General features: G+C 39.1%; 1 protein-coding gene across 7 annotated transcripts in view; it reads left to right on the top strand.

The window, feature by feature from the left end:
* DOCK8 (dedicator of cytokinesis 8) overlaps positions 1-25,823 on the top strand; it is a 235,657-nt gene that overhangs the window by 26,317 nt on the left and 183,517 nt on the right. For 2 of the 7 annotated variants that reach the window (XM_084987005.1, XM_084987022.1), the window contains exon 1: positions 7,338-7,391. The exons of the other annotated variants lie outside the window; for them this stretch is intronic. The gene's annotated coding sequence lies outside the window, so the exon portion shown is untranslated. Of the gene's footprint in view, positions 1-7,337; positions 7,392-25,823 lie in introns of those variants that run through there. 7 annotated transcript variants of the gene reach the window in all.

Raw genomic sequence — 25,823 nt, 5'->3', positions numbered from 1 at the left:
GGAAGTTCCTGGGCTAGGGGTCCAGCTGGAGCTGCAACAGCCACAGCCATGTCAGATCTCAGCTACATCTGCAACCTATGCTGCAGCTCATGGCAAGGCCAGATCCTTAACCCACTGAGTGAGGCCAGGGATCCAACCCACATCCTCAGGGATACTAGTTGGGTTCTTAACCTGATAAGCCACAGTGGGCACTCCTAAACCACACCTTCTTTATCGATTCATCTAACAATGAACATTTAGGTTGTCTCCATGTCTTGGCTATTGTAAATAGTGCTGCAATGAACATTGGCGTGCATGTATCTTTTCAAATTATAGTTTTGTCTGGATATATGCCCACGAGTGGCATTGCTGGATCATGTGTCAACTCAGTTTTTAGTTTTTGGAGAACCTCAATGCTATTTTCCATAGTGGCTGTACCAATCCCATTCCCATGGATTTCCTTTCCCCACACCCTCTCCACCATTTATTTGTAGACTTTTTAATGATGGCCATTTTGACCAGTGTGATATAGCTCACTGTAGTTTTAATTTGCATTTCTCTATTTTTATTTATTTAGTTAGTTAGTTAATTAGTTAGTTTGCCTTTTTAGGGTTGCACCCATGGCATATGGAGGTTCCCAGGCTAGGGGTCCAATTTGAGCTACAGCTGTCAGCCTATGCCACAACCACAGCAACACAAGATCCGAGCCACGCCTTCAACCTACACCATAACTCATGGCAATGCCAGATCCTTAACCTGCTGAGCGAGTCCAGGGATCGAACCCACAACGTCATGGTTCCTAGTCGGATTCGTTACTGCTGTGCCAGGCCGCAAACTCCTTTTATTTTTGATTTGCATTTCTATAATAATTAGAGATATGTTTATTGGCCATCTGTATGTCTTCTTTCAAGAAATGTCTATTTAGATCTTCTACCAATTTTTCAGTTGGGTTGTTTGTGACCTGTGCCTTTTAGACAAAATATTAACATCACCTTTTCTATCATCATATGGCTGGACTCATTACCAGATTTACATGGTAGTTTTATGTTTATTCCCTTCAAAAAAATACCATTTGCTTACGTCAAGTGCTCTTTTTTCCCCTCTGATTCAGTTATCAGAGCCAGAGGAAAAATGGGACATAGATGATGTAGTTTTAGATTCTCTGCCTTCCTATTCCATCCCTCCATGGCTCTGCCTACTTCCAGCATGTTCTGGGATTCAGATGCTGACACTGGTCTGCAAGGAATTTCACTCTGTGCCTGTCTTTCTTCTTCTCCCCCACCCACCTTCAGAAGAGCCCTCAGCTGATCTGTCCTCCAACATGAATTGGCTTATGGCTGGCAATCATGTAAAGCGTTATTGATCATAGATATAGTTGCATTTTTGACTGAGATAATGTTGTTATCAAATGCAGGGTCACTGCCTGAGGAAACAGAACTAACTCTGGAAAATGGGGACTTTCCAGAAACATAAGAATCTATGGATGGGCATTTGTGGCCTGATCGTACTTCATTCTAGAAGACAGAGTGAGGTGAGGGCAAAACTGAATGCAGACTTATGGGAGGAGGATTAGTTCCACTATGGACAGGTAACAGGGAGGTCATACCCTCCCACCTGGGACCTAATGCCCCCTCTTCTCATTTCTCTCTTTATACCATTGTCACTGCTGTAAACACTTCCCTTACCTGGGACCTCACAGGACGGGGAGAAGGTGGAAGCAAAGGGCTGCTAGGAAGTTGTCCAGGATCTTGGGCCAGTGACAGGAAATGGCAAGCTTTCACATCTAGATGTAGCCCTACGGCATGACTTTGGGGGCTACAATTGCCTTCACCAGAGTATTCACATCTCAAACTTGCCACACAGAGTTTTCCTCTCCAACAGTGGCCTCTTCAAAGCAGTACAAAGATAAGTCACCATCCAAGGCTTAATCTGCCTCTGACTATAGTCCGTTCCTCCATGAAGGTAAATGAAGAGGACAGTCAGTGATGTTTTATATACTATCAGCACCCAATAGATATTCTCAGTAAATTTTTCTTCAAAATCTTAATATGCAATATAAGTCCTTTCTTCCATGTGCCTTGTTGGTCAGAGTGTATCACATCTGCCATGCCATTTTGGGCCTTGCTAAAGCTATACTTTTTTTTAATTTTTATTTTTTTTAATTTTTAATTTTTTTAATTACTCAATGAATTTTATTACATTTATAGTTGTGCAATGATCATCACAACCTGATTTTATAGCATTTTTGTTGCTGTTGAAGTTGTTGTCTTTTTAGGGCCATAGCTGCGGCATATGGAAGTTCCCAGGCTAGGGATGGAATCGGAGCTGCAACTGCTGGCCTACACCACAGCCACACCAACGCCAGATCCTTGACCCACTGAGTGAGGTCAGGGATTGAACCCAAGTCCTCATGGATATTAGTCAGGTTTGTTACTGCTGAGCTGTGACGGGAGCCCCTATACTCTTAATTATAGCATCAAAGCAAGTCATAACACCCTGAAAGCTCTATAAAGTTGCCATTGCCCCACCCCCCACCCCCCAGCTCTTTTGGGAACACAGGCTTTGTAAGGAGGAACCATGTCTTTTGACCAGCTGATCTTCTTGACTGTATTCCACATACTAAGGCTTTTTTAAGTTGTCATTATGTCCTGACACAAGCATTTGCCATATCTTTAGGAGCATGTGTGATTCAAGATGAGAGGACAAGAGAAGGGCTGGGTTATTTATTATTAAACTGACAGAAAATAGCCAAGGATCATGCACTACTGCTTTCAGCTGGGCAAAAGAGGATAAATTAATTGCTTTATAGAAATTCCTTTCTGCATTCTTTAGGGAAGAATTTTCCATGTGGGCCAAATGATCAAACTGGGCAATGTTGAGCTCAACAACTTTGACATTGTCCCTTGAAGGAATGAAACAATTAAACAACTGATTTCCTTTGAGAAAAGAATGTTTTTAATAATCTTTCTACTCTGCAGAAAACATGCACAGTAGAATCATCACAAGACCCTCTAGTACCACATAATATTGGGGTTTTCATTGCTGAGGCTCTCCTTTTTTCTTTATTTCTTTTTCTTTTTGCTTTTAGGGCTGCACCCATGGCATATGGAGGTTCCCAGGCTAAGGGTTCAGTTGGAGCTGTAGCCACAGGCCTACACCACAGCCACAGCAACGTGGGATCCAAGCCGCGTCTGTGACCTACACCACTGCTCATGGCAACTCTTGATCCATAACCCACTGAGCAAGGCCAGAAATCTAACCTGCAACCTCATGGTTCCTGGTCAAATTCATTTCTGCTGCACCACAACAGGAACTTGTCCTTTTTTTCTTTAACTTAATACTTCCCTATGTTTTAGGAGTAAGATTTACTTACCTGGAGTAGCTGCTGATCCATTTCCTCTCAAGCCCACATTTATTCTGGTACTGCCAGTTGGGAATAAATACATCTAAGGGACCTAAAGGGGAGGAAAGCCAATTAAAAAATTCAGGACAATTGACTAGAAGAGTCAACAGTATTTGTCTAATCCCAGCGAGGGGTTTTATGAAGGGTGGATAAGGTCAATAGTATGTGATGCAAGAGAAAGGTCAACTTAAAACAGAACTTGAAAGGGGTCACTGGTTACTCACTGTATCGAGGACCGCTTCTGCACGGGTGAAGCTGGAAGCTTGAGAACACTGAATTAGGGATGGGAAGGAGTGTAGGGAGAGGAGGCTGGGTAGTCAGGGGAAGGGGAGAGATAGGGAGATTGAGGATGAAGGGAAAGTTTTCTTTTCTGATGGGACCAATTGAGTAGGAAACATTTGATGAGAAAAGATCTTGAATAAGAAAACTAGAATGAAATTTCTGCTCCAGGTACCTTTACTGCCTTCTCCACCCCACATCCCCTTGCCCCAAATATTTGATGCATTGAGATTTTGGATTTCAAAGGGCTTCACTTTTATTGTTCTTGAGATTTGTTCCTTGGTGAAGCATGAAGAGACAAAACTATACACAAAAAAAGAGAAGCATCACTGATGAAAAATCAACCTTCAGTAATGGCTCTTAAATCTCTTCCCATTGTTAATATGGGTATTTGAATTACATTTGGAATATATTCCAAGACTACATACCCTGTGGAAGAATTGATGATATTGGAGCTGGGTTCAAAGTCTCAGTGACAAGCTGAAACCTGTTCTCTTCAGTAGTCAGGGTAAAGTTTAACATCTCTTCTTCAGAAAGCTTTCACATGATAGGCTTTCCATTACTAAGTTACTGGAAAAGGAAAATGCCAGAAGTGTAACTCATAGCAATTGCAATATTCGAGTTACTTAACCTTTGGTAGCCTCAGTTTCCTGATTTTTAAAGTCAAGATAATTCCTACCACATAGAGTTATTGTGAGGATTAAATGGGCTAATTACAACAGTTCTTGTCAAACAGTAAGCACTCAATAAGTGTAGCTAGCCCTATAATTGAAGTAAAGTAGTAATACTAGTAGCTTTTCCAGATTACAAGGATTATGGGTATTCAGTTACCTCTGGTAATGGTAAATGACCAGGTTACTTTTATTAATGGTGAACTATTTTTGGTATACAACACAAAGTAAGGAGAACAGGAAACTACTTAGGCAGCATATTGGGTCTGCAGATCCAAGGGAAATTCTCTCTTTTTCTCTTTGCCAATACTTACAAATTGCAGATTTCATATGAAAATCCAGATTTCCAGTAATAATAGGCCATGCTCCTACAAGGCAATGATTGCCTAGATGACCCATTTTGCCATATGGGTCTGTGATCTCAGGTTTGCCAAGGTTAATGCCAATACTTACTATTAGGTTTGGGCCCAGGGCCTCCATGTAATGCTGTTTAGGTTGCTCACTGCACAAGGCATCCAGTTATGAAGACAGTTGAGGCTGAATTCCTACAACCTGCCAATGGCACTTCTTACAGCCTGACAGGTTTGGAACTCAAGGTGGCCCTCTTCTTTTCTCTACTGCTTCTCCTTTCTCCTCTGCTAGCCAGCACTGCTGACTTCTTTTCATTTCCTGACTTCTCACCTGTAGCTTCTACTGCTTTACAACTTCTGCTTTCTGCTGCCTCTCTGTGTGTCTCTATGCTTCTGCCAAAACTTTCATGTTAAGCAAGACCAACTAATTTGCCTAAGATCATGAATTAGTAGGTGATGAAGCAGGATTTGAACCAAGGTTATCATTCATTGGAAAATGATTGCTATATACGTTAGCATGAGGATATTGAAGGCAAATTTCTTGTTAGATCTTTATTTAAAAAAATTTCTATGTAGACTTCCTTGCAAAAATTAGGACAAACTTTATTGTTAACTTCTATTCCTAGCTGACATGCATTTACACTAACTTATTATTTCCAAATCTAAGGAAAACTGGAAAATGGGCAGAGTTGGTCCTAGAGTGTCGCATGGTACAGCATGCCTTGTTCTGTCCCTGAGACAGGGGTTTGATTTAAAATGCATTATTCTGAGACTAGCCTTGAAAGCCTGCCTTTTACCATCTCTGCTTTCCATCCCTCCTGGAAGAGGACTGGACTCCCATTCCCACCATTGCCTTTTGGGACTCGTTATCTTCCTCGTCCCCTAGGTCCCTGTGATGGTCTGGGCTCCATTTCCTCAGTGTCCCTGTACAGGAGTAGTGGAAATAGATCAAGCTGATATCAATGACCTGACATCACAGTGGGTTTCATTTATATGTTATGCTCTCAAGTGACTAATCAGTTCAACCCAGTGAAACACTTCCTGTACTGCTTTAGAGTGGTAGAAATTACAAGCCTGGCAAGTTAGAGTTGGTCAGGGATTTTTGCTCCCTTTAAATCTTTATACATAGATATCTGCCCATTGTGCCCATTTAAAGCAACTTTATTTACTTTTTATTTTAAAGGCCCCAGCCATGGCATATGAAATTTCCAAAACTAAGGTTGAATCACAGCTGTAGCTGCCAGCCTATGCCATAGCCACAGCAATGCGGGGTCAAAGCCACCTACACCACAGTTCATGGGAACTCCAGATCCTTAACCCACTGAGCAGGGACAGGGATGGAACCTGCATGCAATCTCATGGGTTCATTACCCCTGAGCTACAACAGGAACTCCCAAAGCAACTTTCTTTAGAAGTATACCACTTTAGAAGAAGCTGCTTGCAAGGCTTGCTAGCTTTAGGCAGTGGTTTAACCTCACTGTTTGTTGATTTGTCCTTTAACTTCCCTGAGTGTTGTTGACTGGTCTTGCCTTCTTCATAAGCAGTGAAACTCTGAACAGGGAAGGTGAGCCTTCATAAGGCTCGCAAAGTTGTGCCAAAATACGATACTAGCTGGAAACATGTTCAGCTACCTTCTTGTGGGAACACCTTGCCGTTGACCAAAAGGGTTGTCACAGGATGGACTGTGTGAATTTGGCTTTGCAACCACCATATGGCCTCTCTGCTGTAGGTGATGGCTTCATGTCAGAAAACTTGTTTTCAGTTTTTTTGTTCCTAAAGTCTCATTCATATTAATGACCATGTAGTAACTTCCCCCTAGCATGTTTTGTGCACAGTCACCTAGTACAAAGGCACCTGAACACTTTCAGGAATTCTAACTACATACTCATGCTTTAAGCAAAGAGGGTGGATGCGGCCAAGATTTTGAGATGTGTTCAAACGCCAAAGGCTTTTAAAACACAAAGTGTTCTAGAAGTGTAGGAAGGTAAAGCTAAGAGTTATTCCTTTGTTAAAGGTAAAAAGTAAAGCTGTTTTCAGGAAAGTGTTTTTCCTTGTGTGTTTAATCATTGGGAACTGCAAAGGAGAGTAGTTTAATAGGAACCATAATGTCAACAGTAAGACACTTCTTAATGTAATAGCCAGACCCAGAGCAGAATTTGCAAACCCATGGTAGGCAGTGACCGAAGAAGAATTTGATCAGCAAGATCTCACTGAGAGATGCAATTGCATTCCATAATTAGGTATGGATTAAGATTTCTGAACAAGACCATTCTTCTAAATGCTCATGCGCTCTGCAGAAAATATGAGACCAGAAAATAAATCATTCCCAGCTCTTACTGTTTGGTTACCAGTCAGTATTCTGGCTTAGCTGAGTGCATGCCTTCCAAAGCAGACCTTGTAATTATTCCACATTTATAGTGCAGTCTATCCTACTTATGTGAGCCATATGACCTTTCTGTTATTTTGTCCTTCCAAAAAAAAAAAAAAAATCCTTCTTTTGACCTTTCCTCCTCCCTCTTTCTTAACTTTTGTAATCTAAAGCCAATCTCTGAACACATTTACCTAGAGGCGAAGAGGAAAATATTTATTTAGGTTATCCTGGGGACCTTGACCTTACTGCCTTGTGGATAAATCATTCTCTTGCTGGGGGAAGTGGGAAATTACAGACTGGACCACATAGACACACATTCTCCTCCTAGTTCCATCTAAGTGAGTACCAAGAATGTACTGTTACCTGAGATTGTGAGATTGGTTTAATAATGAGCTAGGTTTCTTGGTCAGGTTTTCTATTGGCTTTGGGTTCACTAGGCCGTCATTGCATATGCTCAAAATATGCTTAGATGGACAGTGCCTGAAACCATGGGGCTGTTGAAAGTGCAAATTCAGGCCAAGCTCAGACTCATGAATCAGAATCTCTGTAGGTGAGGCCCAGATATCAGTATCATTGACCAGTTTCCTAGTTGATTCTTATGTATCTTTAAGTTTGAGTCTCACTGCTTGAAGGAAAAGGATTGCAGGGTAGAGACAGCAAAAGAGGTGTTCAGAGTTTGGTCAAGTTAGCCTTGCTGTTATGGTATTAACTTGAATATCAGAAGGTTTCATATTAAAGTTTTCTGAAAAATAAAAAGAAAAAATATCAATACACAAAAGGAAAGATTGTCATATATGTGCCTAATTATAAGTGTTTAGGATAATTTTCTAAGTGTAAACAGAAAGTCTTTAGGTCATCCTTATAATTATTTTGAGACTTTTTGGACTGTTTTGATTTTAAGATGAGTAATAAGAAAGGATCATACATTAATGGAGAAAGAAAGAAATTTCTTTATATTCTTTTGTTATTAGTCTCTTTTAAATAAAGTTTATGTGGAGTTCCTCTGTAGTCTGCCAGCTATGGACTTGGTTTTGTCACTGCTGTGGCTTGGGTTTGATCCCTGGGCCATATATAACTTTACCATTCATGTTCTCTAGTCTCTGATGGGTGTATTTTAAGAATATACTGTACTTTTATGCAGTAAGTATAGTATCATTATTCTAATATTGCACATGGGGGAAATACCATATAAGAAACCTCTTCCCCCCAGAGTAGGTGAGCTGGTGTCTTTAGTCAGTATTTTTGACTTAAAATAGCTTCTCGGTCCATAACTCAGGCTTTGCAGTTTTGCCAGAGGAAATATCATAATAACTGTCATCTTGAATAACTGTCTTGTGTGTAGAATGTCTTGCAATTATTAAGAAGTGATTTAAGGGACTTTTACTTCTGCATGTATCACACTCACATACCCAACACTTTAGTAAGGGATGAGTAAAGAAACTTATTTTTATAACTGGATAGAAATTTTATTAAGGGTACAGCCTCAGGATTTTTATGGCAAATAGTGGATGGAACACAAGAATGAGGCGCTTTCTGAGGCCAGCAGGAAGAGTATTTGCAAAAGCGATAAAGGACATGGTGGTTTCCTGGAAAATGTTGGCAGAAGACAGGGCCTTGCCTCTAGTACAGGATGACTGCTGAAACTAAGTGAGTGTAAATATGCCCCTTTGGCAAGAGCAAAGCCTGGGAGAGAAAGACTTGGCTTTTTAGGTCAGAGCAGTCTCTCCTTCAGAACCTAATCCAGGCTCTCAGTTCTTCTCTGTTTCAGTTTCCTTTTCTGCAAAATGAGGCATTATGAGGATGGCTTTGGCTTTGTAGAATGTACATGATACTTGCAACTTATAGAGAAATAAAATGTAAAAGCCACCTTTGCTCTGTGAGTTGCTAAATTTGTTTTCGTTGAGGGGAGTCTGGTTACATTCCCTTTTTGAACAACTTCCCCTCATGTTGGCTATCGCCTCCCCTCCCATGAAAGCACCCAAAGATCCCTTTCCTCTGATATGTACTATCATGAAACCCAGCAGGCCCATCAGCTGAAGAAAATCACCGGATAGTGCAATGCTTGATACCCAGTCATGGTGACAGAAGCTCAGGGGTCACTTGCACATTCAAATGTCAGCTGCTGCTGCTGCTGCTGCTTCCTCTTCTTCTTCTTCTTCTTCTTTTACAGCTGCAACCGTGGCATATGGAAGTTCCCAGGCCAGGGTTGAACTGAATTGGAGCTGCAGCTGCCAGCATATGCCATTGCCACAGCAATTCGGGATACTTCACCCACTGGGTGAGGCCAGGGATCGAACCCTTGTCTTCATGGATACTAGTTAGGTTTGTTACCACTTAGCCACAATGGGAACTCCCCAAATATCAGCTTCTTAAGGGCAGGGATTTTTATCTGCTTTTTTTTAGAACCTTGGGCAAGTAGTAGATCAATAAATGTTTGTTGAAAGAAAAAATCCATGTTGGACTTCTGGGCTTACATCTCATCTTTGCTTTCTCCTCTTCTCAGCTAACAGAGTCTCTTTGTTCTACGTCTTTCCTCACCTTGTTCTTTCTCCACCACATCCCCCTTCTAGTCTCCACTCCCCCTCACTTCAGAGCTTTTTCCAAAAACAAACAATAGTTTACTATTAATAGTTGAATAACCTAGGAACAAAGCAGTTTCCTGGTGTAAGAAGCATTGCTCCCATCTTTCAATCTGAAATAATTTTTTTTTTTTTTTTTTGTCTTTTTGCCTTTTCTAGGGCCGCTTCCGCGGCATATGGAGGTTCCCAGGCTGGGGGTTGAATCGGAGCCATAGCCACCAGCCTACGCCAGAGCCACAGCAACGCAGGATCCGAGCCACGTCTGCAACCTTCACCACAGCTCATAGCAACGCCGGGTCCTTAACCCGCTGAGCAAGGCCAGGGATCAAACCCGCAACCTCATGGTTCCTAGTCGGATTCGTTAACCACTGCGCCACAACGGGAACTCCCAATCTGAAATAAATTTTAAGGAGATGGTTTGGGACCAGAGAAGAAGGGAAGGGGAAGGTGATTATTTGGGGATGCATGAATGATCTGTATAAAGTGACATACTTTAGTTAAATCTGGTTGTGTAGGAATTTAAGCATCATTAAATGAACGTCTGTTAGAATCTTTATCTTTACATTAACTAGCTAGGCAGGTGTAGTTAGAGAAGGGTAACCAGACTGCAAAGTCCAAAGTCTGAGGGAGGTTGAGGACAAGGCAAGGGAAGGCTGACAGGTAGAGCTGGAATTTGTCTGACCAGAGGTTATCAGACTTGAGAGTACATTAGAATCACCTGGAGGGCTTGTTAAACCACACATTGCTGAGCACCCCTTCAGAGTTTAGGATTCAGTAGGTCTGGGGTGAGGCCCAAGAATTTGCATCTCTAACAAATTCCTAGGGAAATGCTGTTGGTTCAGGGACCGCACTTTGAGAACCATTGCAATATAGGGTGCACAAGAAAATGCAACCAGTCTTACCATCCTCAACTCAGTTCATTTGTCCAGCACAGGTTGAAGCTGTGTTCAAGGGCAAACACAAACTTTCTCTCTCAGTCACCTCAATAAATTAAATGAAATTCCACAATTTAACATAGAACTCACAAAAAAAGAGAAGGAGTTAAAATCACCCCATTTCATCTTATGGCAAAAGGTATTTGCACTGCACAGCTACAGTCACCTTGGGTGGCAGAGGCCAAAGGCTCTCAAGGTTTTACTGAAGAGCTGACCATGCCCAGAACAAATAACTCAGATAAATCACATATATGAGTGGAGAAATGGGATGCTTTTAATCAATAGCCCCAACAATATTTGTTGAGTTTAATTGAATCCAGACAGATCAGGAAGTGGATACAAGGACTCAAACAAAGTATGCTGAGAACATAATTTTATTTAGAAATTGCAAGAGACTTAGAAACAAAATAATAGTGGTGAAAGGAGTCCTCAAGAGTCTAAAAATGTTCGGGCTCATTCCTGGGTGGCTCAGCAGAATTTATATTACCTGGAAAGTTGACAACTTGGAGGGTTAAGTGTGTGTGTGTGTGTGTGTGTGTGTGTGTGTGTGTGTGTGAGAGAGAGAGAGAGAGAGAGAGAGAGAGAGAGAGAGAGAGAGAGAGAGAGAGATTTCTGTTATAAGATTATGGCAACCACAGCACAATTTGGAAAAAGAACAGCGTATAGAGGAAAAAAGCCTTTATTACCCTGCCTCTCTAATACAACTGTGAATAGTATTTCCTTCTAGTGTTTTTCCTTCTATATATTTTAAAATAATGCACTTAAATTTACATGCATTTTTGAGCTTATATTATCATAGTCTTTGGAGTCAGCCTTAGGTTCAAATCCTGACTCAGGACATTTTCAGCCCTGAGTTTTGCATTTGTTAAATTTGCGGCAATAAACTCAGTTTAGAATATTGTATGTTTTCAGTGGGATGGCACACATTAGTGCTCAGAACAGGGCCAGGGGTAGTGTAAGCACTTGATAAACAGTAGCATGATTTTCTGTTCTCACTAAAAATTTATGTCAACCTTCCACAGTCCTAATAATTGGAAAGCTTTTCTCAACATTTAGAAACATGCCTATTTTTATTTCATGAGTTTGGCAAAATATCATTCCACAAATTCTCCTGTGGTTTAGACACTGCTTTGAGGATCTTTTATGATTAGCTTGTTGAAAGCTCGCACTACCTGGGTTTTCTCAAAGGGCAGATTCATCAAAGAAGAATCAAATCTAAAACATAAGGATGACTGTGCTTGAAGTAAGAGGTTGGTTCAGCTGCTTTTTAGCTGTGCTTCAGGACCACAGATTCTGACCACACCACTGCAGGTAACCTATACAGCATCTAGACGATGGGTTGCTAGAGAAATGAATGAGAAACCATGGTTGGAGAGGTATAGGTCTCTCACCCCTATTGGAAAAACAACCCAAGCTCAAGGCTGGCCAAATTTACATCTGCAACCTGAGCTCTCATTTCTGCTCCAGACTGATCATCCAACTGCCAATTTGACCTCCACTTTGAATTCTTTTCATTGGGACCACACACTCGGTATGCCTAGATCACATCTTTAGCCTGATGGAAGGTAACCAACCACAAAGTCCTGAGTTTTTACAGTTGCCCTGTAAATGAAGGGATTAACATTATAAATGACAGCTCCCTTCCCACAATAGGCAGAAAAGCTCCTCACTAAAGATCTTGGTTTTCTATCACATAAACAAATCTTGACTCTGCAGAATAGTTATAGATAACTTCAGGCAGAATAGCCAACTAGTTCATTAACTCCTTAAATTTAATGAAACCATTTTGTACGTTCTCTTCTATTGCCGACTTGAGTAGTAATTGGTAAAATGCTATGAAGGACAAACACATAAACACCTTTGACTCAGAAATTCCACTTCTGGGACTTGATTCCACAGATATGTTTATAAATGTATGAATTAACACATGTGCGATTTACTCAACATTATTTGTGCTGGAAAAAAAAATATATATATATATTTTATTTTCCCACTGTACAGCAAGGGGATCAAGTTATCCTTACATGTATACATTACATTTTTCCCCACCCTTTGTTCTGTTGCAACATGAGTATCTAGACATAGATCTCAATGCTACTCAGAAGGATCTCCTTGTAAATCTATTCTAAGTTGTGTCTGATAATCCCAAGCTCCCGATCCCTCCCGCTCCCTCCCTCTCCCATCAGGCAGCCACAAGTCTGTTTTCCAAGTCCATGATTTTCTTTTCTGTGGAGATGTTCATTTGTTCTGGATATTAGATTCCAGTTATAAGTGATATCATATCACAATGGAATACTACTCAGCCATAAAAAAGAATGACATAATGCCATTTGCAGCAACATGGATGGAACTAGAGAATCTCATACTGAGTGAAATGAGCCAGAAAGACAAAGACAAATACCTTATGGAAAAAATATTGAAACAACCCAGGTGCAGCCAATTTCGAACACAGTGTGGAGGTTCCTCTAAAAATTTTTAAGTGTTGCTATTTGCCACTATATAGACGGATCTCAAGAACAATATGTTAAGTGAAATAAATCAAAGAAAGACAAATACCACATGGTCTTACCTATGTATGGAATATAAACAAAAAAAAATTAAGCCCATAGATAGGGAGAACAGATTGGTAATTGCCAGAGACAGAGGTTGGGGAATCGGCAAAATTGTTGAAAGGGGTAAAAAGGTACAAATTTCCAGTTATAAAATAAATAAGTCATGGGGATATAATGTATAGTATGGTGACTATAGTTAATAATACTGTACTGCATATTTGAAAGTTGCTAAAAGAATAGATCTTACATGTTCTCATCACAAGAAAAAAAATTTTGTAACTGTGTATAGTGACAGATATTAACTAGACTTTTTGTGGTGATCATTTTGTAAAATTTACAAATACCAAATCATTATGTTGTATACCTGAAACTAATATAATTTTGTTTGTCAATTATACCTAAATTTAAAAAAATGGAAACAATAAAAACCTGTACAAGAGACTAGTTAAGAAATTATTGCTCACGTATATAATAGAATACACATACAGCTATAAAAAGAATCAGGCGTTCTTTTGACCTTATCTATTAGGTGAAAAAAAAGCAAAATGTGTAGTTCCTGTCGTGGCACAGTGGAAACAAATCCAACTAGGAACCATGAGGTTGCAGGTTCGATCCCTGGCATTGCTCCATGGATTAAGGATCTGGCATTGCCATGAGCTGTGATGTAGGTCGCAGACGTGGCTTGGATCTGGCATTGCTGTGGGTGTGGTGTAGGGGGATAGCTACAGCTCCAATTAGCCCTAGCCTGGGAACCTCCATATGCCATGGGTGTGGCCCACAAAAGACAAAAAAACAAAGTAAAATGCAGATTACCAGTGAATGGATAAACAGAGTTGGTATATCTGTACAATGTAATACTTCTCCATAAAAAAAACGAATGAACTATTGGTACACACTGCATCATAGATGGAATCTCAAGTATTGTGTTCTCATTTGTGTAAAAAAAAATGGAGGAAAAAATATATACATGCATTTGTGTGTATACTGTATATGCACAGAAGATACACAAACTTTTATGGGGAAGGAACCTGCATAACTGGCAGACAAAATTAGGAGGGAAACATTTTAGACTGTTCTTTTTTGTTTTTATATTTAAGAATACAAAAATATGACATACTCAAAATATAGTTTATTACTATGTCTAGATATTATATATAATTTTTCTCATTTTTCATTTTAGTTTTAATTAGTTTTTTAAAAGCCATTTATTCAGCCTAGTACACAAAGAAACTGATACTTAATATTATGCCATTGGCAAAAATAAGCAAATATTTAGTATGCTAATATGGTTGTCTTTTGTTTTTGTTTTTGTTTGGCCATGCCTACAGCATATGGAAGTTCTGGGACCAGAGATTGAACCCATGCCACAGCTGTAGCCCAAGCCACAGCAGTGACAATGCCAAATCCTTTACCCGCTGTGCCACCTAAGGAATGCCTAGACAGCTAGTATGTTTTTGTTGATTTCTTGTTTAATCCCATTCTGGTGTCAGACTACCTGCTCTACATGATTTCTGACCTTAGAAATTGGTTGAGATTTGCTTTATAGTCCAGGAATTGGTCAATTTTGGTACATGGTTCAGTGTACACAAAAAGAATGTGTACTTTGTCATTATATACTGTATTTTCTATATAAGTCAGATGGAGTTTGTTTATCATGTTTGAATCCTATATATCTCTAATTTTTTTAAATCTACATGTTACATTACTTAGCTGAAAAAGGTATATTAAAATCTTTCATTATAATTGTGGATTTGAAATTTCTCCAGTTCTTACTTTATACATTTTGAGCCTTTATTACTTGGTACATATATATTTAGAATTGCTATATAATGCTGGTGAATTGATCCTTAATCTCTTAAGAAATGTTCTCTCTGGGAGTTCCCTTTGTGGTTCAGTGGTTAATGAACCTGACCTGTATCCATGAAGACACGGGTTTGACCCCTGGCCTTTCTCAGTGGTTTAAGGATCCAGCATTGCCCTGAGCTGTGGTGTAGGTTGCAGACACGGCTCAGATCTGGCGTTGCTATGGCTGTGGCGTGGGCCAGCAGTTACAGCTCTGATTGGACCTCTCACCTGGGAACCTCCATATGCTGCAGATGCAGCCCTAAAAAGACAAGAGAAAAAAATCTTCTCCTGGGTGTTCCCTTCTGGCCTAATGGTTAAGGATCTGGAGTTGTCACTGCTGTGGCTCTGGTCCCTGCTGTGGTATGGGTTTGACCCTTCATGTGGGAACTTCTAAATGCTGTGGTTGTGGCCAAAAAGAAAGAAAGAAAAAGAAATGCCTCTTTATCTTCAGCTATATGTTCTGCCTTATTTTAAAGTCCTTTTTGCCTGGTATAGCTACACAAGCTTTCTTTTAGTTATTTTTGCATAACTTTCCTCCATTACTTTGTAAACATTTTAAATAGGCATTTACCCAAGAGAAAGGAAAGAACATGTATATATAAAGACTTACACATTAATGTTCATAGCAGCTTTATTTTAATAGTCAAAACCTGGAAGTGACTCAAATGTTCATCAACAAGTGAATGGATAAGCAAATTGTGGTATAGTCATGCAATGAAATACTCCTCTATAATAAAAGGGAATGAACTCTTGATACACACTGCAACATAGATATAAAATAGTTACTCTAGGTGCAAGAAGCCAGATAAGAAAGAAATATATTGTCTGATTCCATTTATATAAAAATCTAGAAAATGCAAACTAACTGTAGTGACCAAATGCAAATCATTACCTAGGGGCAAAGGGTGGGAAGATTAAGGAGCATGAGGAAACTTTGTGATTACAGTGATAGTTTCATGGGTGTATACCTATAAATTATATACCTTAAATACATAGATATTCAAACCTATAAATTGTATACCTGAATACCTTAAATATGTGCAATATATTGCATGTCAAATATACCTCAATAAATCTGTTAAAAAATTATATCTCTTTTAAGTAGCAATAATTTTTTTAAATTGAAGTATAATTGATTTACAATGTGTTAGTTTCTAGTGTACATCAAAGTATATATATATATTTCTTTTTCATATTCTTTCCATTATGGTTTATTACCAGATATTGAATATCGTTCCCTATGCTATATAGTAGGACCTTTTGGTATTTTCTATATAGTAGTTATAGCTGCTGATAGCAAACTTCTAATTTAAGCCTCCCCACCTCTTTCTATTTAGGTAACCATGTTTGTTTTCTATGTCTGGAGTCTGTTTCTGCTCTGTAAATAAATTCATTTGTACCATATTTTTTATTCCATTTATAAGTGATATCATATATTTGTCTTTCTCTTTCTGACCTACTTCACTTAGTAAGATAATCTCTAGGTCCATATCTGTTGCTGTGAATGGCATATATATCATTCTTTTTTATGGCTGAGTATTATACACACACACACACACACACACACACACACACACACACACACTCACTCACTCCATATCTTCTTTATCCATTCCTCTGTTGATGGACAATTAGGTTTCTTCTTTGTCTTGGTTATTGTAAATAGTGCTGCTATGAACATTAGGGTGCATGTGCTTTTTGAATTAGAGTTTTCTCAGAATATGTAGCATATCTTTTTTATGTAATCTGATGATATTTCTCTTTTAATTGGATACTTTAATCTAGCTGTATTTAATGTAATCACCAATATATCTGAATTTTTTTTCTTCAGCCTTTTCCTTCCTTAAGACTTAGATAACTTATCTCAAATATGAAGATAATAAAGTTATTCTCCCATTTCCCTAGGTCACTTTAAGGAGTAAGTGAAATCATTATGCATAGAAGTCTTAGTGTGTTATAAATCATTACACTTTCAGTTTCTTTCCTGGTTGTTCAGAACTTAGCAAGGTGAATCCCAGGTAAAATTCTAAAGTAGGAGTTCCAGTTGTGGCTCAGTGGTTAACGAATCCAGCTAGGAACCATGAGGATGAGGGTTCAATCCCTGGCCTCGCTCAATGAGTTAAGGGTCCAGTGTTGCCATAGGCTCTGGTGTAGGTCGCCAACACAGCTCGGATTCCACGTTGCTGTGGCTCTGGCATAGGCCGGTGGCTACAGCTCCAATTAGACCCCTAGCCTGGGAACCTCCTTATGCCACAGGTGTGGCTCTAGCAAAAGGTAAAAAAGACCAAAAAAAAAAAAAAAAATTCTAAAGTAGATGTCCCTTTTTAACAGAATGGTTTATACTTAGGCAAATCACCAGGCACTGACCCTACAGCATTTGAAATTGGATATGATGTCCTTTTCTTTTTTTAAACCTTTTGGCTCCCTTTACTCATTTCCTCCATCCACACCCCTACCACTGGTAACCACTAATCTGTTTTCAGTATCTATGAGCTTGGCTGTTTGGGGGAGGTTGTTTGTTTGTTTTAGATTCTACATATAAGAGAGATCATGTGGTGTTTGTCTTTTTTCTGACTTACTTCATCTAGCATAATGCCCTTGAAGTCTATCCATGTTGTCACAAATGACATGAGTTCATTCTAATTTGTGGCTGAATAATATTCCTCTGAGTGTGTATGTAACACACACACACACACACACACACACACACACACACACACACAATACAATTTATTTGTCCATTCATCCACTGATGGACACTTAGGTTGTTTCCATATGTTGGCTATTGTAAATAATGCTGTGGTGAATATGGGGGTGCCCATATCCTTTTGAATTAGTGTTTTCATTTTCTTTGGATTAACATCCAGAAGTAGAATTGATGGATCATATGGCAGTTTTATTCTTAATTTTTTTGAGGAAACTCCATTCTATTTTCCATAGTGGCTGCACAAATTTGCACTCCCAATGCACAAGGGTTCCCTTTTTTTCCACATTCTCACCAACACTTGTTATTTGTTGTCTTTTTGATAATAGCTATTCTAACAGATGTGAGGTGTTATCTCATTGTGGGTTTTATAGGCTTTTCCCTGATAACTGAGGAAGCTGAGCATCTTTTCATGTACCTGTTTTCTTTGGGAAAAATGTCTATTCAGATCTGCCCATTCTAAAATCAGATTTGGGTTTTGTTTTTTTTTTTTTTTTGCTATTGAGTTGTGTGAGTTCTTTATGTATTCTTTATTTTACCCCCTTATCATGATTTTAGCCCTTGTATGGTTTGCAAATATTTTTTCCCATTCATCAGGTTACCTTTTTATTTTGTTGATGACTTTCTTTACTGTGCAGAAGATTTTTGGTTTGACATGTTCCCACTTATTTATTTTTGCTTTTGGAATCATGTTAAAAAAACCACCAGTTTTATGGTTTCAGGTTCTATGTTCAAGTCCGTATCTGAATTTAAATGTACACTCCTACTGTGTTTTTTTTTTTCAACATGTCTCTTGTTCCCATAGAGATTGTAATACATATTTGACTTATTACAATTCCAATATTAGTATTTTTATCACTTCATAGATAGCAAAATAACTTTAAAACATAGGAACTCTACTTATCCCTCCCACCTTTGGGGAGGGAGGAAATTGTTGACATGTATTTTAATTCTATATATATTTTAAATTTCATATTATTATTTCTTTGTACAGTCACTATCATGTATTTATCCTTTTGATGCACTTTATTGCTTTCAGCACTTCTCTGCTTCCATCTGGGATCACTTCTGTCTAAAGAACTCTCTTTAGTATTTCTTTTAGTATGGCTCTGCTGGTAATAAATTCTCCCAGTTTTTGTTTATCTGATGAAGTCTTTATTCTTTATTTTTTACTTTTTTATATTACTCAATGAATTTACTACATTTGTAGTTGTACAATGTTTATTCTTTATTTATGATGGGTATTTTCACCGGGTAGAAAATTCTGTATTAGTAGTTGTTTTGTTTCAACACTTTAAGAATGACATCGCATTGGTTTTGGACTTTATTTTTTCACTTGAGAAGTCAGTTATTAGTCTTATTATACTTTGAAGGTAGTGTGTCTTTTCCCCCAGATCTTTTTAAGAGCATTTAAAATTTCTCTTTGATTTTCAGCAGTTGTACTTCAATGTGTCTAGATTTGATTTGTCTTTGTATTGATTCTGAAGGGGGTCTGTAGACCTTTAAGAATCTATGTCTTTTATTTTATTTTATTTTTATTTTGTTTTTGGTCTTTTTAGGGCTGTACCCACAGCATATGGAGCTTCCTGGGCCAGGGGTTGAATTGGAGCTGAAGCCACCAGCCTAAGCCACAGCCACAGTAACATCAGATCTGAGCCGCATCTGTGACCTACACCGCAGCTCACGGCAACACCAGATTCTTAACCCACTGAACGAGGCCAGGGATCAAACCTGCATCCTCATGGATGCTAGTGAGATTCATTTCTGCTGAGCCATGACAGGAACTCCTGTCTTTGCTATTTTTGTCAATATTCCTTTAAATATTACTTCTGTTTCCATTTTGTTTCTCTTCTTTTGGGACTTCAGTTTTCATATGTTAGATCGGTTTCTTTATGTTTCAACACATTTTTCTGGAGAAACCCCTTCCCCCCTTTAATAATCCAGTGACAAACAAAAAGCACTCAATTTTTACAGGTGTTCTTTTTGGGGATTATGCTGCCTCAGTAGGTGGTGATAATGGCTGGAGAGAAACTAATGTACAAGGTGATATATAAGGGCTGGGGGAGGAGCTCCCTTGGAGGATCCCTGAAGACAGTGAGGAATCCTTCTTCTCCAGGCTCACTGCAGTCATCCTTAAACACTTCAGGCAGTGAGGAAATAGTCTTCTGTATTGGGGGAATTTTCCAAGTGAAAGGGATCCGGGACTCCCCTGTGAGGAAGAAATAAGTTCCACAGCTTGTTAATAGGGGCAGACTTCTCTTTGCAATCATATTTCCACCCAATGAATCATCTTTACAGAAATTGTACATTTATGGCATGTCTATTTATGAGACAAGATGGAAAACATGAGAAACTCTAAAACTTGAAAAAAAAATTTCAAAGCCTCAGGCTGATGAACTTCTGAGGAATTCGTTGCTCAAAACGTATGCATGCGTATATATTCAAAGGCAGAAATAGAGATAGATGGATAGATATCTATATGGTATATATAACATGATGTATTGTATACATATAAAATTCACTATAGAAATTTCTTTTCTAGGCTTTTAAATTTAAAGGTGTACTTTACTAAAAGTATCTGAGGAAGCATCTCAGAAAAACCTTTAGATCATTTTTATGTGCTCAACTCCAGGAACTACTCACTCTTGGGCCAGCTCTGTGTTTTCAGACCTTATCCATGCCCTGTACTGCCATCCAGCCCTGTGTTGTTTACATCATTCAGAGCATCATTTTCCTGCATACATGTGACAAATTTTAAAAGCTTTATTATTGTTTTTATATGATACTGCCCTAACCTTATAATTCAGGACATTTGCAGGGGTAGGGAGTAACATTCTTTCACCACTCACTCAGTATAAATCATTTCTAGTCCTGAACAATGGCTGTTTGGCAAGGTTTCATTATACCATGTGCTTGGGGCTATGTCCATATATATGCCACCCACAAATGACTGATTATTATTTATTACCAGCCGCGTACTTTATACTTTGTAGTTGTTGAGTGTTTTATAGTTAGTTGTTACTAAGAGTAACTATATGTAAATTATAAGTAAATTGTATGTTTGCTTTTCTTTATTTGACCCCTTTTACTGTTTGAAACATATCAGATTCAGGAAAACTCTGAACCTCTTTAAATACTTATAGGCAAGGCTTTTTTTCTTGAATCAGTTTTAAAATCCTTCCAACCGTTTTGGCTACCGGCCATACCAACATACAGGGAGAGCATTTTCGTTTAATAAGAGTGGCAGAGAAAAGCATTCTGGAGCTGTGCTGTTTCCTAGCACAGCTGCTGGTATAGATCATGGTGCTGATTGTTCCACCTGGAGATTCTTAAGTCTCTTTGCCAGTTAGAGCTGGAAAGGTGCCTAGGAGTTCATATAGCCCAGCCCCTTCATTTTACATGTAAAGAAACTGACTCAACTTGGTTAACTCATGTACTTGAACTCAAACAGCTGGCAAATGGCAAAGCTCAGGACTAAGTCACTGAGTAAATACTCTTTTTCTTTGCTCTTCTAGCTGTTACTGTTGTAAAGCAGCAGGGCAGCCTGATGGTTAAAATACTTGAAGTAGGAGTATAGACACCTAATGTCTAGATGTCATGAAATGGTTTTAAAAAAATGCTTAAATACATTATTTTCTTTTCCATCAGGTCTGTTCCTACTGATGTTTTTGTGAAAATATGGTTCCAAAGTCCCCTTATCCCAGAAGCCTCCTAAATCCTAGGCTGATTTAGTAACTCCTTCCTCTTTGCTCACAAGGCACTATACACACTCCTATATTATAATGCTTATTATTTATATTGTAATTATTTAGCCAATTATCCATCTGCCCTCCTCCCTCCCCACCCACTGGACTGAACTTCCAGGAGCACCAACAGTATCTTCTTGGACTTCCATCCCTAGCATTTGGCAGAAAGCCTGGCACTCTGTGTGCCCTCACTGTTTTATGAATGAATGAATGAACCAACCACTCTCTCATGGACTTGCCCTATCAGTAAATCTTATACTTTCTTGGATATAAAAAAATTACCTGGAGTTTCTGGTTTAAAATGCAATTTTCAGGGTTCCCATCATGGCTCAGTGGTTAACGAATCCGACTAGGAACCATGGGGTTGCAGGTTTGACCCCTGGCCTCACCCAGTGGGTTAAGAATCTGGTGTTGCAGTGAGCTGTGGTGTAAGTTGCAGACGCAGCTCAGATCCGAGTTGCTGTGGCTCTGGTGTAGGCCGGGGGCTACAATTCCGATCATACCCCCAGCCTGCAAACCTCCATATGCGTCCGTGCGGCCCTAGAAAAGAAAAAATAAAATAAATTTTTAAAAATACAATAAAATCCAATTTTCCAGGCAACACCACAAAAGATGCTGAGTCAAAAGTGGGGTAGGGTCTAAGAATGTGCATTTTTATTAGGCAGCTGATGATTTGATGCACATGGTCCATAGGCCACACTTGGCAAGCTTTGCTTGATTATTAATTGCATGGATACTTAGTTCCTACTGTATATATCACAATAATCTGTCCATCTGATTAAAAGCATAGAGCCTTGCTACCTATCTCGTTCCACCATTCTACCTCCTGGGTAGCGGTCTTGACATTTATATAAATAGAGAAGATAATATTTATAGAGCATTTTGAATTATTTAAAGAAGGGTATCTTAGTTCATTGAGGAAATATAATGATATAAATCTAGCACCATGAAATTTATCTTAGACATGTTAAATTTGTTGTGCGACTCCAGTGCAGAGGAAATAAAACCCACACATACTACCTGTGTGAGCTCTTTCCCTGGCTGGGCTTTCTGATTTGTTGTACGCAGGCTTCCCCCTTCACAGGGCCAGCATAGAAAAGAGAAAGGTTAACTTAGAGCGTGGTGCTCTTTTGAGAATAAGTTCCATATCAGTCAACCTAAAGGCTGATGTTTACATAATTTTTAAAAAATCCCAAGGAGTGCACCCAGGCCTGCACAGTACTGTACAGGTATGCACTGTTTTTTTAAATGATGACGTTAAGCGTTTTTATGGAGAAAGAGCTGAATGGGGTAGTTATTAAACTCCCCTTATATAACTACCAAAAAGATTTCTGAACCTCCTGGTGTGTGTGTGTATGTGTATGTGTGTGTGTGTGTGTACACATATATACATATATATATATACACACACACATACACACATATGTATAGTTGAATATTTGTCTAGTTCCTCATAATACTTTTCACTTGTAACCTTCCTTCCTTTCTTCCTTCCTTCTTTTTAATGGCCCTATCCGCAGCATATAGAAATTCCAGGCCAGGGATTGAATCCAAGCTACACCTGCGACCTATGCCACACCTGCAGCAATTCCAGAGCCTTTAAACTCACTGTGCCTGAATAGGGATTGAACTCACACCTCCGCAGCAACCCAAGCCACTGCAGTTGGATTTGTAACCCACTGCACTACAGGGGGAACTCCACCTATAACATTTATTTATGCACATTTCCATACAAATATTTAAATGATAAAATCACATTTCATGTATTTTATGCTGTATGTACTCAGTGTTCTCTCATGTTGGATGCATTGGTTGTTTTCAATTATTTGTGATTATATACAGTTTCTATGCTCATTTTTATTCACATTTTATTTTTGTCTATATGAATTCTGTGGGTTATATTCTCCAAAGTGAGATGGTTAGATGGAAGAGTAGTGACAGTTTTATGACAATTGTCACATATTACAGTATAACTTTCCAGAGACAATGTATCAGTACTGTCCCCCAGGGGTTTTCCCATGGCTTGACCAGCATGTAATTTTATCATTCCAGCCTGTTTTTGTTAGTTTAAATGCACATAGGACCTCTCCAGAGATATTTTACTTTGTAGTCTATAAAGTGAATATGATACAATTCCTTTCCACATTGGATGATTCACTGTTTTCATTTTAAGGAGAAACAATTCATCGCCTTCTTTGACAGTTTCGAAGGGACAGGTTTAATTGTCTTTTGTAGGATTGACTCTGTAGGGAGAGGAAATAGGATTGAGGCAGGCCTGATGTGTCAGGAAAGATCAGTTGCTTAGCTCTGAGTTAGGAAGCTTATATGGGGGATTGCAGCAAGAAGGTCAGCTGACCCTGTTTAGGGCGGGTTGGGATGCAGGAACCGTTCTGACGACAGGATGAAAATGAAAGTAAGAACCTGTCCCTCCTGCCCTTCTATGACTCTCTCACAATGTCTCTTTCTTTTGTGTATGTTTTCAAATACCCCCATTTCAGGTAGACCCCTCTGGTCTATGACAGGAAGGGCTTCAGAACGGCCAGGAAACTAAAGAGGCCTTGGGTTGGTGGGGGTGGGGTAGGGGGTAGGACCTGGAAGCAGAAGGCACAGGGGCAATCTATCTTACCTGTGAAAAGGCAACTGGGTACAGAAAAGGACTTTACTTGATTGTCTCTGCCCTTCCTGATAATTGTCACCTTCTGAAGTAAGCAAATAATTGATTGCTCTGCTGGTTTCGGCTCCTGTGCTGCCAAACACAAGATGCAGTGTTGTGTATGTAAGTTGGACCTTTCCTTTTGGGCAGTAGTCTAACCTGTTGATTTTTTAGAAACTGGTGACTGTCCAGCTTATAATGAAAAGCAGTCTATTGAGCACTTGGGATCAAAATCTGGGATCTCCGTTCCTGGTTGTCATGCCAAATTCTTGCCTTCCCTCGTGTCTCTGTAGATACCTATACACACACACATACACACACACACATGCATTTATATCTGTATCTGTCAGTTTTATTTGGAATAATTCACATACCACAGAATTTACACATTCAACATGTACGGTTCACTGGTGTTTAGTATATTAGCAGAGTTATGCATACATCACCATAATTAATTTTAGAACATTTTCATCACCCCAGAAAGAAACCCCATTCCATTTAGCAGCTATTTCCCATTTGCTTTCAATCCCCTAAGCCCTAGGCAATCACTAATCTACTTTCTGTCTCTATAGATTTGCCTATTCTGGCTTTCGTATAAGAAATTATACAATATGTGGTCCTTTGGTTTAGTTTCTTTGACTGACTACAATGTTTTCAAGGTTCATCCATGTTGCGGTTTGTATCAGTACATCTTTCCCTTTTTTACCACCAAATAATATTCCATGTATAACACATTTTGTTTGTCCACTCATGAGTTGGTGGATATTTAGGTTGTTTCCACATTTTGGCTGCTGTAAATAATGCCGCTACGAATATTTATATATAAACTTTTGTGTGGAAGCATGTTTTCATTTTTCTTGGATATAAACCTTGGAGTGGATTTGCTAAGATATATGGGAACTCTATGTTTACATTTTTGAGGAACTGTGAGACTGTTTTCCAAAGCAGGTACACAGTTTTACATTTCTACCAATAGTGTATGACTGCTTCCATTTCTTCATGTCCTTATCAATAGTCATTATTGTCTATCTATTTTGTTATAGCCATCTTAGTGGTTGCAAAGTGGTCTCTCCTTGTGGTTTTCATTTGTATTTCCCTGATGGACAATAGAGTGCTTACTCCTTATCCTAGTATTTTCTCATTAAAAAAAAAAAAAAAAAAAAAAAAAAAGCAAAGAAAGAAAATACTTCAGAAAAAAGGAAGACAGTTAATATGGGCTCCCGCAACTTCTCTGGGATTTCACACCCATTGCATCATAGTGTATGGGACCACTACTGACAAGACTGTGCTCTAGGAGTTCCCACTGTGGCTCAGCAGGTTAAGAACCCAGCTAGTATCCATGAGAATGTGGGTTCTATCCCTGGCCTTGCTCACTGGGTTAAGGATCCAGCATTGTTGCGAGTTGCGGCATAGGTCGCAGATGCAGCTCAGATCTGGTGTGGCTGTGGCTGTGGCGTAGGCCGGCAGCTGCAGCTCTAATTTGACCTCTAGCTTGGGAACTTCTATATGCTGCAGGTGCAGCCCTAAAAAGAAGAAGAAGAAAAAAAAAGGTGTCTGTCTCTTTGGTAGATACATAGCATGTTTCAAATATGGGATGTTATTTATCCTCAACAATCTGTCAGTGTCTAGTTATTTTCCATAGTGGCCTCACTGTGAATTAAATACGCTTTTGTGAGCTAGCCTAAGAATCCAGCCTCTGAAAATGGATTTAATGCAGAAATGTGTTCTGAGTTCCAAACAAATGACTAATATGTGA

The sequence above is a fragment of the Sus scrofa genome, chromosome 1 (assembly GCF_054392235.1).
Source record: "Sus scrofa isolate SSC_HxYL_T2T_F1_AM1 chromosome 1, Sscrofa_HxYL_maternal_Yorkshire_Landrace_v2.0, whole genome shotgun sequence".
NCBI classification, from domain to species: domain Eukaryota; kingdom Metazoa; phylum Chordata; class Mammalia; order Artiodactyla; family Suidae; genus Sus; species Sus scrofa.
Note: the sequence above shows the minus strand (reverse complement) of the source record. Positions and strands in the feature narration are given on the sequence as shown.